A 15,202-nucleotide genomic window follows, 5' to 3' on the forward strand; every position below is an offset into this window, starting at 1 on the left:
TTTTGGGTTCTAGAGAAATATCTTGGTACTTCTTCCTCTAGACAAAAGGGTCTTCAACTTCTATTATATTATTTTATTACACTAAGGGCAGGTTTGGAATACAAGATAAAATACAAAATTTTCATCTCATCTCATCTCATCTCATCGTTACACATTTTTCAAATTCTCATATAAAATATAATAAACAATTCAACTTTTTCAAATCTCAATACACATTTTTCAAATCCTAAAACAATAATAATATTAAAACATAATATTTTTATTTCAAAACAAAACACAAAATTATCATCTCACTCCCCAAACCTACCCTAAGAGGTGTCTAAAGTCATAAAAGATTGTACAAATCATTAATGTATCGTTTGGATAATGAGTTGAAATGAGATAAATTGAAAATTGAATAAAATATTATTAAAATATTATTTTTTAATATTATTATTGTTTTGAGATTTGAAAATATTGAATTATTTATTATATTTTATATGAGAATTTAGAAAAATTGTAATGATGATATGAAATACTTCCACTATCCAAACGGGGCTTATGTAGAGTGGATTTGCCCTCAAGAATCTCATGAACATAAATTTTATGCCAAATTATGTAGATCTATATCTTGCTCTCATATGTATTTCCTGCCCTTAATTTATTATTTACCTTTATGGATGAATACAAAAGCACCATATCCACCGTATCAATACCCAAGGCATTATCGTGGACTGTCAATTGCATAGTTGAGATACAACCATACCAAAAAATGCATCAACAGTTTTCATCAAAATATGATTACATAAAAAAAAAAAAAAAAAAAAATTGAGATTGTGATTAGGGGCTAGTTTGGATAGTAGAGTATTTTCATAATACTCAATTATTATTTATTATTTTATTATTATTTTTTAACTACTTTTCATCACCATTCACTACTATTTAATATTTTATTATTATTTTTTCATTACTTTTTTAATATCTCTAATGGCTTTGACTTTAACCAAAACCTCAACTTTTAGTCAAATTTAAATAAAAGTTTTCTTGAAATTTTATTTGTAAGTTTCCTTCAAATCTATCCAAATTATGATGAATAATGTTAAATATAATTATGGATTGTGTCGTATACTTATTTTGAAAAAATTTTGAATCTATTATTAAAAAATTAATTTTTTCATGTGCGTGTCATATTTATTCACTTTTTTAAAAAAAATGTAATATTTACGCATTCTATAAATACAAATATTATTTCTCGTAAATAAAAGGAGGCTTCGTTTTGGATTTTACTGACTTTTCTGCCCCTGATTTGATCTCAAAATTACGGTTTTAGTCGTTCTCTAATATTTGCACCATTTTTTTTTTTCAGTCTTTCACTTCATGTGGGCGGCCTATATTGTTTAGAATTTTGGTCCCTTTATTGCGCTCCTCTATTTTTCAAAATTACAGACACATCCGTGTTAGCAACCACAAAATTTATAGTGTTTTTCTTTTTTAGTGACCACAAAATAATTAAAAGTTACTTATATCTTTTAACTAAATTGTCAGTAACGACAAGTACTAAATTGTCAGTTACGACAAGTTACCTATATCTTTTCACTAAATTGTCGGTTACAAGTTACGACGGATAAATTATTCAGTCAAAATGGCCCTCGAACAAGGAGCAAGATATTTTAATGTGGTCAAAAAATTTGTAATTTCAGTTACCACAACCATGTGTTTTATTTATAATGGATTCTATAAAGAATAAGGATACACGTATATGTTTGTAACACCCAGGTCTGACACAAAACTCGTATTTAATTTTTTTTTTTTTGTTTTACTTCAAATATTTTGTGTTACACATTTCACGTATGTTTCTTTATTTATTATTTTTTTTCTCTTAAGATTTCAACTACCTTTTTCTTTAGGCATAACGCGTAGAACCTCCATTAACTAGGTTCACTCTTGACGTCAGACTTCAGTTTTCTTCGCATTCACATTTCTATCCCTACGACATTCATGGCAACTACTTGCATTGGCGATATACTTTCACGGCAGTTTTTCTACCTTTTATTTCACTATGGTTTTTATCAGTTTTTGTTCTATATATTGACTTTCAACACGTCCTGCATACTTTCTCTTCCTCTTCGACAGAACAACCATCCACCTTTGCCTTCCTACACCACGAAACACGTGCACTGCCTTAGAGTTAGCAACTGCAGCGTTGCATGCCCTCCCACCGTCCAACTTCAGTGCACGTCCTCACACCCTCTTGAAGACCAGCAGCCGCGCAGCACCCCAGCCACTACCACGATTGAGCCCAGCTCGATGAAACACACGAACCACATCCAGCATGACGGAAACCACTGTGTGATAGCACTGCCCAAGCCTCGTGAGAAACCGAACAACCACCACCGAAGGGCAGTCCCACTGCCAAGCTCTTCCACGCCGCAACCCACACGACTGGCCCTTGCACGATGGAAGACACTAGCCCCGAAGCAAAACAACCACCTGCAAGCCGCCAGTCGTTGTCCTCTATTTTAGCCACCGAAAATAGAGCAACACAGCCTGGTGCCCTTGTCGTTCAACGCCACCACACACGGTGCCAGCGCCTCCACGTCATTACCACCGACACAGAGAACTCCGACGGTCACTCCACGCCACTTCTACCACACTGCATCCCTACCGGTAAGCTCATGCCGTTTCTTTATTTTTTCTCTTTTCTTTCGGTCTCTCCCTCACTCTCTCACCATATGCTTCTCTCAATCATATCTCTCTCTCTCTATCATTTGCAACTGCCCAGGCGCCGCCCTCACCACTGTCGACCTCAGCCAGTCCCTGCGCCGTCACACGTTTCCTTCTCGATGAGCCCTGCCATTTTCACGCAAGTTTTGTATGTTTTCAAAGACAAGAGGTCTCTAGCTATACCTTACCAAGCAAATTGGTTCTTTAATTAAATGAAATTACAGTATTACCCTTAGAGTAAAAGCTATGTAAATATGTTTTAAACTTTTAATATATATACTGGTAGACTCATTTTGTTTAGGTTTACAGAAAACTTTTAAGTATTTTAAAATGTTATTAGGTAAAGATTTATTTTAGGAGTAAACAATATTAGTGTAATGTTATTTTTAGGCTTTAGATATGATTTAGTCTATTTAAAAATAGTTATGGTTTATTTTAAAATATTTAGGATAATTATACTATCTAGTATTAAACTTTATAATTTGTTTTCAATAATAAATAGGTTAGATTTTAAAATATTTAAGTCAAAATTATTAAATCAACATTGATGATTTTAGAAAGTGGTGATTTATAATTTTATGTTTTGAGGAATTATATAGGTTATTTTAGAAGTTTAGGCTTAAATATCGAAATACGTGAGTAATTGAAAATTTACGCGAGTTACATGAATTTTTATAGGTGACAAGTGACAATTGTTCAGTATTGTTGTGGATAAGCTAAGAAGTCCAGGTAAGCGGGGTTCCTATGCTTGACTTTGCATTAAAATAAAATGAGCTGAGGTGATTTTTGGAAAATATACATATTTGATTATGAAAAAAAATTTAAACTACCTTAGTTATTTGTTCTGCATTATTTATGAGATTCTGTTTAAGAATAAATTATTTTCTGTCATGACTGGTGTAAACATGAGTTTATTTTTTACATTTTATTTCTGAACTTTGAAAAAGAGAGCAAATATGAAATTTTGTGTATAAGTTATGTTTTTGTGATCTGATTCTGTTCAGTACTCTGTGTTGATAAGATGTGGCACTTGAAAAACCTTTGGCATGACTTTCTGATTCTGTTCTGACTCTGATTTTGATTCTGATATGGTGATTCTGATTCTGTTTTGCTCTGATATGTGGCCTTGTCACGGGATATAATAGTGACCTTTGGCCCTATCACGGGATATAATAGTGACCTCTGGCTCTGTCACGGGATACAATAGTGACCTCTGGCCCGCCACGGGATATAATAGTGGTTTTCTGTTCTGAGTGCAATCGCTTTGGTAACATGGTGGTTTATGTTCTGCTTGGCTATCCGCAGATGCACAACCCTACTACGGGAGTTATACATGGTCTCTGTTCTTATATGATGTTCTGATGATGATGATGATAATTTATGCTATGCCAAAGAATATTTTTGAATGAAATTATTTCTAAATCTTCGCTCTGATATTTTGATAACATGTTTTGCTTCCGCACTCTGAAAATGAAAATGTTTTGTTCTGCATTCTGATTTCTGTAAATGTTCATGTTTACACACTGGTATATGTTCACTGCTTACTGAGTTGTTGATAACTCACCCCTTACCTCCATATATTTTTCAAATGATTTTGAATAGTCCATCTAAGGATCAGGATTATGGAGCATTGGTGAGATGATTATTTAAGCACAGTGGGTTACTCATAGAAGATTTCTGAGAAGTGGCGGATTTTATTAATAGATTTTGTAGTATTCTGATGACTTTATATTTTGGAGTCTATAAACATATTGATGAATTGTGAGTTTAAGTTATAGGGAGTAACTCTTCGACCCTGCGGGATTTGGGCGTCACAATGTTTTTTTTAATTTTGTATATAATCATGTTTTAAATGAATGATATTTTTATAAAATGATATTACTTTTATAAATTATTTTATGAAAATGTTCATTATTTAAAATAGAATTTTGAAAAATAGGTGTAGGTGTATCATTCTCCTTAAATAAAATAATTTTTTTTTTAAAAAAATCTGCCTCTCCTTCACAAGTTGTTTGGTGCTGTGAATTTTTTTTTTTTTTTTTTTTTCCCACTAACATTCAGGGGTGCTGCCTGCCTAGGGGTGTAATCGGTCCAGTCCCTCGAAGGCGCAGGGGATCACATATTGAAAATTTCGATCCATCATTTTTGTCGGACCAGACCGGATTGATTATTCCTATATACCAGACTAGACCGTTATCTATTGGTTTGATTTAGTCCATGAACATTTTTTTCCTCTTTTGACATAAAAATTAATACAAAAAATTAATTAAATTATTAAAATTAAAATTATGCTATTTGATGTGGATTATGTGACTAACTCATTAAAAAATAATTATTTATAATTATATTTAAAAATTTATGATGTTAATAGTTACCAACTTACTAACATAGTATTCATAATGGCTTATATTAAAATTTTAACATTTTATATATGGTTAATGAATATTAATTAATTTCATTGTCCATAAATTCTCCATGCCAATATGCAAATTAGGTATTTAAAAGAATGACCTAATTGCTTTAATTATGCATAGACAGTAGAGTATGTATCTACATATAATAACATTATTTATCATATGATATATTAGTTAATTGATAGCGTATTAACATTTTATATATGGTTAATTAATATTAAATAATTTTATTATATATATATTATATCCCTCATGCTTACTTACAACTTAGGTATTTTAAAAAAAATTACCTAATTACTTTAATTAGGTGTAGATAGCTGAGTATATATCTACATATAATAACATGATTAATCATATGATATATTAATTAATTGATAACATATATTATTTAATATTTTATATGATCAATAGTGATCACTTAGATGAAAATTACATAATTAATTTATACAACTATTATATAAAATAATATATATTATATATAAAGAAATATTTAAATATATATACACATTCGGTCTGGACCGAACAATTCTGTCCAAGGTGTTTTTCCAGTTCAGATCGATAGTGTTATAGCCATATACTCGCCCATGCAAGGGTGGGGTTGACCTTTATGTAGAGGTGCAACACCCCAAATGCAAGGGCGGGGTTGACCCTTCCACCCTGATGTCAAGGGGTGGGGACGGACATCTCATCTGCCCTACCCCCCACTCGTGCTAATAGTACTCATAGCTCACTGGGCCTAAAAATTATTTTTGGGTCCAAAAGAGACCAAAACACATTTTTGGACCCAAACTGTCATAGTATTTAAATTATAAATTTAAATTTATAAATATAACTATAATTTCAAAACTAATAACATAGTTTTTAAACTTAATAGTGTATATAATATGTATGTTATTGCAACCTAATATGACTTTTATATAGGAGATCAAGATAATATAATTTTGTACAATTTTAACAAAATGAATAACATATATTTATAAATATATATATACATACATATATATAAATATATATCCCAGTACAAGGCAATGGCGGAGTAAGACCCCATTGGGATATCTCCTTGCGGGGTGGGGCATGCCCTCTCTTACCCGAAACTGTCGTAAAATTTTACGGCAGTTTCAAGCCTAGCCTTTAACCTCCAAAATTTAAAACAAAAATTAAGTCACGTGGATTTTCAAAAAGTCAAATTAAGACAAAGGTTCAAAAAACACTCCCACAAAAGATACCCATGTCATAAAATAAGGCAAATATTTTAAAATGCCATATCGCTCTGATGCATATAAAAGATGAGAAATCAAATTTGGTAATTAAATCACATTCTTTTTACAAAATATTATGCTCTTCACTCTATTATGTAATTGTGAAAATAGAAAAAATAAAAAATTCAAAGACAGTAGTTAAACTAGACTGCATGTAATACTTGTTTTATGAAAAAATACTTTAGCCACAAAGATATCTCATAAAAGTAAACTCACAAATTAACGTGATTTAATGCAGTACGTTAAATTATTTTTATTGTAAAGTAGATCTAACGTATCATATAAAGTCATGTCATTTTATGGATTTATTTTTGTGGAATATCTTTATGGTTATAACACTTATTTGTTTTATTTACAAAGTTTGAAGTTTTAAGGGGGAAAAAAAAAACATACAACAAACATGATACATAATTCTTTGTTAGTTTTTAGATTGATAATACATATTGTTGTCCAAACAAAAATTGATAAAGATTCAATTTTATAAGTTTTTTGGTTCTTAAATGTTTTCAAAAAATTGTTTTTCTCTGTATATCTAAGATTCTATCCCCCACGCTTATTTGCTTTTACCAATTGGTGACTCGCTTATTTCAATCATGACTCATTTGAATTATTTTTAGGCAGCAGTCATAAAGATAGCATCAAGTGTGGCGCCCCCAGCTCTCGCTTGGGATTTGACGGAAACTGAAATGCCGGGACATGCAACACTGGGGTTACTTGCCCCTCGTACATGACAGATAAGATGCAATGAACCTACTGATAGTTAACAGTATGCAGTATATCACAGCGAAAAGTCAACTTAAGTCAATTATAAAGAAATATTAATCATGGTACCGAAACATAAGATCCCAACACTTTTGCATAAAACCAAAAAAGTCAACATAGTTGATATGAGTTTCTAAAAAACTACCAAAACATGGGACGAAACATTTTAAAAACTTAAACAGACGTTCATTTCCCAAAAATGGTCCCATAATATTGTCTTGATCTTTAGTGAGACTCGGGCCTCACTCGCTTCTCTAAAGCCTGGTCATTGTCCCTATTGTGGGACCTTCTAAACTTTTTTATATCTTCAATTATCTCAGTGATTGCTCTATCAATTGATTCAAGATGGTCCAAAATGGAAGGCTCGGACGAACCTATAACCATCTTAGGCGTGATCCTCTCCAGAGGAAGTATTCTCCTCTTGTGTTTCGTCATTTGCGTTGGCTAAACCTGTCACAGCTTTTATCATTCTGAGTGAGGAATGATAGTGTGTGAATACAACGTGAGATTTCGAGAAATCTTAGTAAGTAAACAAATAGTGTGGAATAGACATGGACTTATACATATGCTCTTGACCCTTCAAAGACTTTGTATAAAAAACATGACTTTCATAACCTTAACTTTTGAAAACATGCTTTCTTCATTTCATACTTATGAGCTCATAACTTTTCTTGACTTATAACATATCATATCATAACATAACATTGGATACCTCATGACTCCCCTATGCACCGTGTGTTCTCCTCTAGTTATCGCATCAACCATTGGCCACTTTGATCAAGGTGACTACATCTTGACTTTTATATACGACAGCTCACATTTTGCCTTCATCATAGGTGCACCCACTAGCTTTAGGTGTGATCCCGCTCTAGTATTATTTTATTTTATGTACCATTCGAGATTCGCCGACAGTACTTCATCAACCCAGGAGTATCCCTCCATTTTAAACACTCCTAAAAGGACAGAGGAGTTCCACTAGAACATTCCCCCGTTCCAGCATTTGGGGTTGTGATAAAAACTTTACTTTTAAAAAAGGCTTTTTTCCTTTCAAAAAGGGTTTTCACAATCTCAATGTATGTAACATGACAATGGATTTTAGAACTTTCATGAGACATGTGACATATCACAATGTTTCATCATAACCATGAATGCCGAAATGTTCATCATAAAATAAAACATCCATACATGCAATGCATATCCCGTTACAGCTTGAAAATATGCAAATATGTTCCCTTGTAACAATTCAAGGCATACGAACCAATCATAGGCATACATTTCAATCATCATCATGTAAGGGCTGAAACACATAGGATCCTAACCTAACCAAACATCCTTCGTAACACCTCAATCTTAAGACTCCAATGATCATGCTTCATTCAAGGGGTTAGCCGAAACCTCTTATCTTAGTAGACATGCATTTCAATCAATTATCATGAACTTGGAATCTTCTAATATATTGAACATAAATTAATAAATAATTTATCATAGGTGGCTTAACCTTTCATTATGGTTATGGACAATATTTTCTTGAGTTTAGTCTCATACTAAAATATTTGAGTGACAACCATTTGTGCATAGACAAACATAGTAGAAACCAAGCCCTAACATGGCATTCTTACTCCCTTTTTCATATCATATGCATCTCCCTTAAACCATTTCCATCATGCTTTAAAATAATCATAACAAAGAAGTTCATAACACATGGAAGAACATCAAGTTCCAAACAATCATACAAAAACTGAATCAACCAACAAGTTCACAAACCATGTGCATAAAATATCCAAGTACAAGTTAGAGGTATACTTACAAAAATCTGAAATGTATTTTTAATAATAGCAAGCTGAAAAGTCATATACAATACTAGTTAGAATCCTTTCTCAAGAAAAAACCCTAACCAAGTGTTCATATGTAGTATTTCTTACACATTTTCTTTCCAAGAAAAACAAATTTTCGAACCCTTCATTCTTTAAAATCTAAAACTTGCCTTCAATATAAACCTTAGCTACTACTTACTAGTGTCGTGACCCACTTTCCTCAAACATAAACTTTCTTCTTCTGGCTCATGTGTGCGTGTGTGAGAGCATTAGTTCTAGATGAACTCGACTCAAAACCCAGATCTCTCTTCCTTGAAGTCGTGCGTGTGTGTGTGGGTAACAAAAGAGAAGTTGGTTTCATACCTTCTAGGTCTTCTTCTTGCAAGTGTCCCTTCACTTTGCTTACTCTCAATGGGATGTTTGGATGGTGAGAAAGTGATGGATACTTAGAAGAAAATGGGGTGACCAAAACTTACAAGAGCAAAACACAAAGATGGCCAAAATGGTCCTAGGGTTTTCGGCTCTTCCCTTTTTATAGACACTCAAGGGCTTTCTTGCATGAAGCAAGCTCATGCATGATTTCCAAGTGGCGTGTAGCCCTACTACCTTCTTCCTCTAGCTCATCATTAGCTCAAATTGGAAACCCTAAAATATCTTCTAGCATGTGACGTCCTCCTTTCCCCAACCGAACCTCACTTCCTCTTTTGCCCTCTCTTGTCTTGTCTTGATTCAATGTATCTTATGGCTAAAGAGTCTTTTACTAAACTCAAATTTCCCTCCATCTCTTACAATGGTGCATGTGTGCCAAGTGGCATGTGGAGTGTGTGTGCATTGCATGGGCTGCCAAAACCCTACTCTTCCCTAGAAGATTTGCTTTTTACCACACTTTTGGACAAACAAGTGATTGGTCCTTTTTGGCACAAAGGCCCTTGCCCTAGCCGTCCAATTTAAGGGATTTCCTACACAAAACATCATTCTAGAAGCCTTGGGCGTGTAGCCTCCCTCCAAGCTTGATCTTGCTCCTTCCCAAGAAAACATTTTTACATAACTTCATGCATGGAAGGCACTTGGCAAAAAGCAACCTTTTTGCTCCCCCCATTGTTACCGTCCATGACCTTTGGCCTTTCTTAGTTCCACTTTCTCATATTCCTAATCATTTCCTTCTAGGTTCCTTCCCTAGAGTGACATGTGTCAAAGGCTTCATTGCACAAGAAAAGATCTTCATGCATGCGTGATACATGGCAAAAAGGTGCTAGATTTTCCTATGATAGGTGTGTAAGCCAAAACCTAGCTCCTTCTCACCGTTTTTCCCTTATTTCCATCTAGATTCATCAAGCCCTATACATAACCTCATTGGTTGTCAAACAACATGCATAAACCTTAAGTTGGGCATGAGCCCTAATTTCATTGGGCTTCAAAAACCCTAATTTCCTACAAGGGCTGAAACTCTCTTGGGTTCCAAAAAAAAGTAAATTACACAAAAGCCTAGAAAGTCTTAGTCGTCACATAAAGTCCTTTAATGATTACACTCATTCAAATCATGTTTAGACTACATAATTATGGAAGTAGTAATTGGGCGTTTCCTATCATTTTTAAGTAGAAAACGATCTACTTTCATCTACAGAACTTAAGAAACACTCTCATTATATGAACCTTCCACTAAACATAATTGTCATTGTTAGGGAGAAAATGAGCCAGGCCAGCCTGCTAAGAAAGAATCGCGTAAAGGGAGTGAAAGAGGTGAAAGGAAAGACAAAAGTTGAATGAGATGAAAGCATGGGAGTTAGACACATAAAGGGGAAATGTGAAAGTGACATAAAGTTGACAAGAGATCAACCACTCCCAGAATGTCTAAATAAAAGAGAATTTCCCTATAGACACCACCAGTTTCTTGGGGGGCTTCTTCTATATTCCTCTTTAGAGCTTCAAAGATATATCTTCTTTCTCTAGGAAAAAGGGTATTCAACTTATTATCTTTATTGCAATAAGAGATACGTGAAGCTATAAAAGATTGTACAAATCACTAAGTATTGTGGATTTGCTTCCAAACACTCTATGGACATGGGCTTTATGCCGAACCATTAGGAGAGGGTAGCGGGGCCCTGTACCCTACCCCTGTCTGCACCCCCCCCGCCTAGGCAGGGCTGTTCGTTGGTCCGTCAAATGCGAGTAGGTCTAGCATCTAGGCTCCCAGAGGCTATGGGGGGCAAGCTAGGGCCCAGCTTCGCCTCATATATATATATATATATATATATGTAAAAAAAAAACACATGTATATTAAAATGGCGTTGTTTTAGTTTTGACCTAAAACTACCCCTCGAGCACAATCCCTCCCTCACTCTCTTCTCTGTCACTCTCTCCCATATCTACCCTCTCTTTCACTCTCTATTTGTCGTTCGTCGGATGCCGTCACCATTGTCGTCTCTGCCTGAAGCTAGCTCCATCATCGTTGCCATAAGTATCTCAAATTTCACTATTCTCTTTAGTTTTGTTTGAGTTATGGAGGATGAGATTGATTTGAGGATTTGGAGGATGGCATTATGAATTGTGTGTTATAGAGATTGGCTTATTTGTTGTGTGAATTTCTGATTGTAATTTTGTATGAAAAAATTGTGTAATAGGGTTTCAATCTGAAACCCTATTATGTTTAGAGTTTCGATATCGATACCCCAAACTGTTGTGATGTATGTGATTGTATGGTTTAATTGTTGTGTGATTTTTACATCATTTTAGATTTTGTGAGTCAACAGGAATGGATAGTCAGTCAGATTCTAGTGCTAGCTCTCCTACCCTACCCTTGCTCCCACCAAGTAAGAAAAAAGTTTCAGTTGTTTGGTCTCACTTCATCAAAATAGAGGGTGGTGACCCCAATAACTCCCAAGTTAAGTGTAATCATTATGGTAAAGTGTATGTATATCACTATAGGAGACATGGTACATCCTAATTGAAATTCCACTTAGAAGAACAATGCAAAGACAATCCAATATTAAAATTTTTAGAAGAAAAGAGTCAACTAGACTAGAGATTGGATTTAAAAAAATGTCGGGTGGAAGTAGTGGGGACGGGGACATTGAAGGGGATTTACAAAGTATGATCTAAAGAAGTGTAGGAGACACCTAGCTCGTATGATCATAATTGGCTTGCTATCGTTTCGGTTTGTTGAGGGCAAAGGGTTCCAAGCATATTCTAGGTACTTGGAACTTAAGAGTTTAATCTTCATTCTCGAATGATATTAGGAAACATTATGGTGTAGAAAAAGATTTGTTAAAAAACCAACTGGTGGGTCAAAGAGTTTGTCACACTATCAATACATGGACATTTGTCCAAAATTTTAATTATATGTCTTTGACAGCACATTTTATAGATTGTGATTAGAAATTAAACAAAAAAATTCTAAGGTTTTGTCGAACTTCCGATCATAGGGTGAGACCATTGGGAGGGCCTTGGAGGCCGAAATAAAGGAATGGGGGTTGGAGTGGGTTGTGACAGTAACGATTGACAATACTTATTCTAATGATGTCGCTTTGGGGCATTTTAAGACCTATTTTAGAGGCCAATAAGTCAATCATGGATAGTGTTTGCATGTGAGATGTGCTACACATATTCGAAATCTTATTGTGAGTGATAGTTTGAAAGATCTTGATGATTTGGTTGCAAGGGTTTGAAGTGTAGTGAGGTTTGTGAGATCTTCGCCTACTAGATTTGAGAAATTCAAGATTGCTATGAGGGTTTCGGGTATTGAATGCAAGAAGTGTCTTTGTCTTGATGTTCCTACAAGATAGAACTCAACCTTCTTGATGTTGGAGTTGATCTAAGAGTATAAGTTGGCCTTTGCGTTAATGGGTAATGAAGACATTCAATATGCCAAACATTTTGAGGATGACGAGTGATTAGGCAAGCCTATTAATGAGGATTGGGAGATAGTTGGAATTTTTTTAGACTTTTTGAGGCTTTTCTACGAGATCACAACAGACTTTCTGATTTTTTGTACCCTACATCAATGATTTTTGCTAGCAAATATATAAAGTGAAAGAAGAATTGGATGACATATACAAGAGAAACAAAATGAGGCTATGAGAAATGACATTGAGCATGAGAGTTAAGTATGACAAGTATTGAGAAGATTTGAGTAGGATGAACATTTTTCGATGTGACTATTGTTATTGACCCCCAATACAAAATTGATGGCATGGTGTATGTCTTGTCATTGGCACACGGGGAGGCATGGGCTGATCATATTGTGACAAGGTTTAGGGAAACCCTTGATAGATTGTTTGATTAGTTTGCCGCGTTCAAGGGTGGTGATATTTTGACACCTACACCTACCGCACTGTCTCCTCCTGAAGCCGAGATGAGAAAAAGGCGTAGGTTAGAGTGTGGTGAGAGGTTGGAGTAGGACCCCTGGTCTATCATCGTGCAGAGGCCTAGTCAAAGTTGTATAGATACTTGGCATCGATTTTGCACCCAATTACTTCGGGGTTTGATATCTTACCTTGGTAGAAAACCAATGCTGTCAAGTGTCTCGTTCTTGGAGACATAGCTCGCAGTATTTGGGCCATCCTTATTAGCACTGTATCCTCAGAGTCGAACTTTAGTACTAAAGGGCACATATTGGATCCATTCCGGATTTCATTATTTCCTATCACTGTGAAGGCATTGATTTACATTTAGAATTGGTTTAAAAGGACCCTAATTTATATTACAGATGTGGGGGACTTTGAGGAGGCCGACGAGGAGGAGGGTAGTGATCAGCCTAGATCTGGTAATCGCTATTAATTCATTGATTTTTTGTTATTATTTTAATTTATTTATATTCATTTAACCATTATTAATTTCAAGTTTAATTGTTGCAAGGACAATTGCGATACATGAGTCTACGTCTACATCGACTGCAGTATGACTTCATGTTTATTGGACTCACCATTGCTATTGGTTTGTATAATTTGCCCCTTAGTTATTTTTTGTATTTATATAATGTTTGTGATTATAATTATTTTTCTTGTATTGTTTTTAGCTTTTATAGTCTCACTGTCATATGCTCAATCCTAATTCCAATGATCTCATCTTGATCTCAATTTCATATGGGATAGTAAATTTAATATTATTTGTAATTTATACATGCAGATATAATGTTTGTATTTATGATTTTTGTTTCTTGTTTGCAATTCTAATTTGTTTTCCTATTAATGTTTCAGGTTTTATAATCTCACAGTTTCACAACATTGCTCACTCACTTTCCCACCACTATGATCACTCCAAATTCCAATATCAAAGTCAATGCGAAATGATATCATAAGTCAATTGTAAATTTGTAATCTTGCTACAATTTCTTATTTATTTGTATTATTATTATTATTCATTTAAATTATGTCATAATCTGCCTGTACACTCTTGGGATTAGTCGGGACACTGTTCCTGGACACCCAGTGCCAATAAAAAACATTATTTGACAATTTGTAATAGTTTAAGAATAACTTGTATTATTGTTATAGCTTAGGATTATTAGTTACAACTTAAATTTACTATGTTTTTAATTTGTATTATTATAATATCCTAGATTATTTTTTTTTACAATGCCATATGGGCCCAAAATGGCCCGAAAAAAGGTTCTGAGCCATTTGTTGGGCTTATAAATATGTTCCTGACCTTTTTGGTCCTAGAATAGTGGGTCATGGGCCCATTTGGGCAGGGCGGGGGGTGGACGGATAAGGGGTCTGCCCCAGCTCCAAGCACTCAGACGCCCCCACCCCCCGATGTGTGGGGGCGGATACTGGAAGACCAAACCCCACCCCTTGCCCATGGGGTGCAGAAGTCCCTCACCCCGAGCACCTGTACGAACTATGTAAATCTCTATATCTTGATCTAATTTGTATTTTCTGCCCTTTATTTATTATTTTCTTTTTTGGATGAACACAAAAACATTGTATCAATTGCTCAAAATTTAAAAGAATTAAAAAAAAATATAGCACTTGTCTATGTGAAAAGACCAAAACTTAAGAAAAAGACAACTCAATGAGGGTATCCACATCCATGTAGAAAAAGCCATTGTTCAACTTAGTGAAAGACAAAGATAAGCATTTGTATATGGATAGAATGTGCTGCATTGGTTCAATGAAACAAGGAGCAAAAAGAAAAAGAAAAATTTCTTAGGTCCTAACAAAATCTAGTTTGACTTTTGATCCAGTAGTTTCATATAAAACAACAAGATTTTGCTTACAAAATAAGGTATTAAGTCTCTTGATTGAGGCGA

Source organism: Juglans regia, chromosome 15 (genome assembly GCF_001411555.2).
Source record: "Juglans regia cultivar Chandler chromosome 15, Walnut 2.0, whole genome shotgun sequence".
Taxonomy (NCBI): domain Eukaryota; kingdom Viridiplantae; phylum Streptophyta; class Magnoliopsida; order Fagales; family Juglandaceae; genus Juglans; species Juglans regia.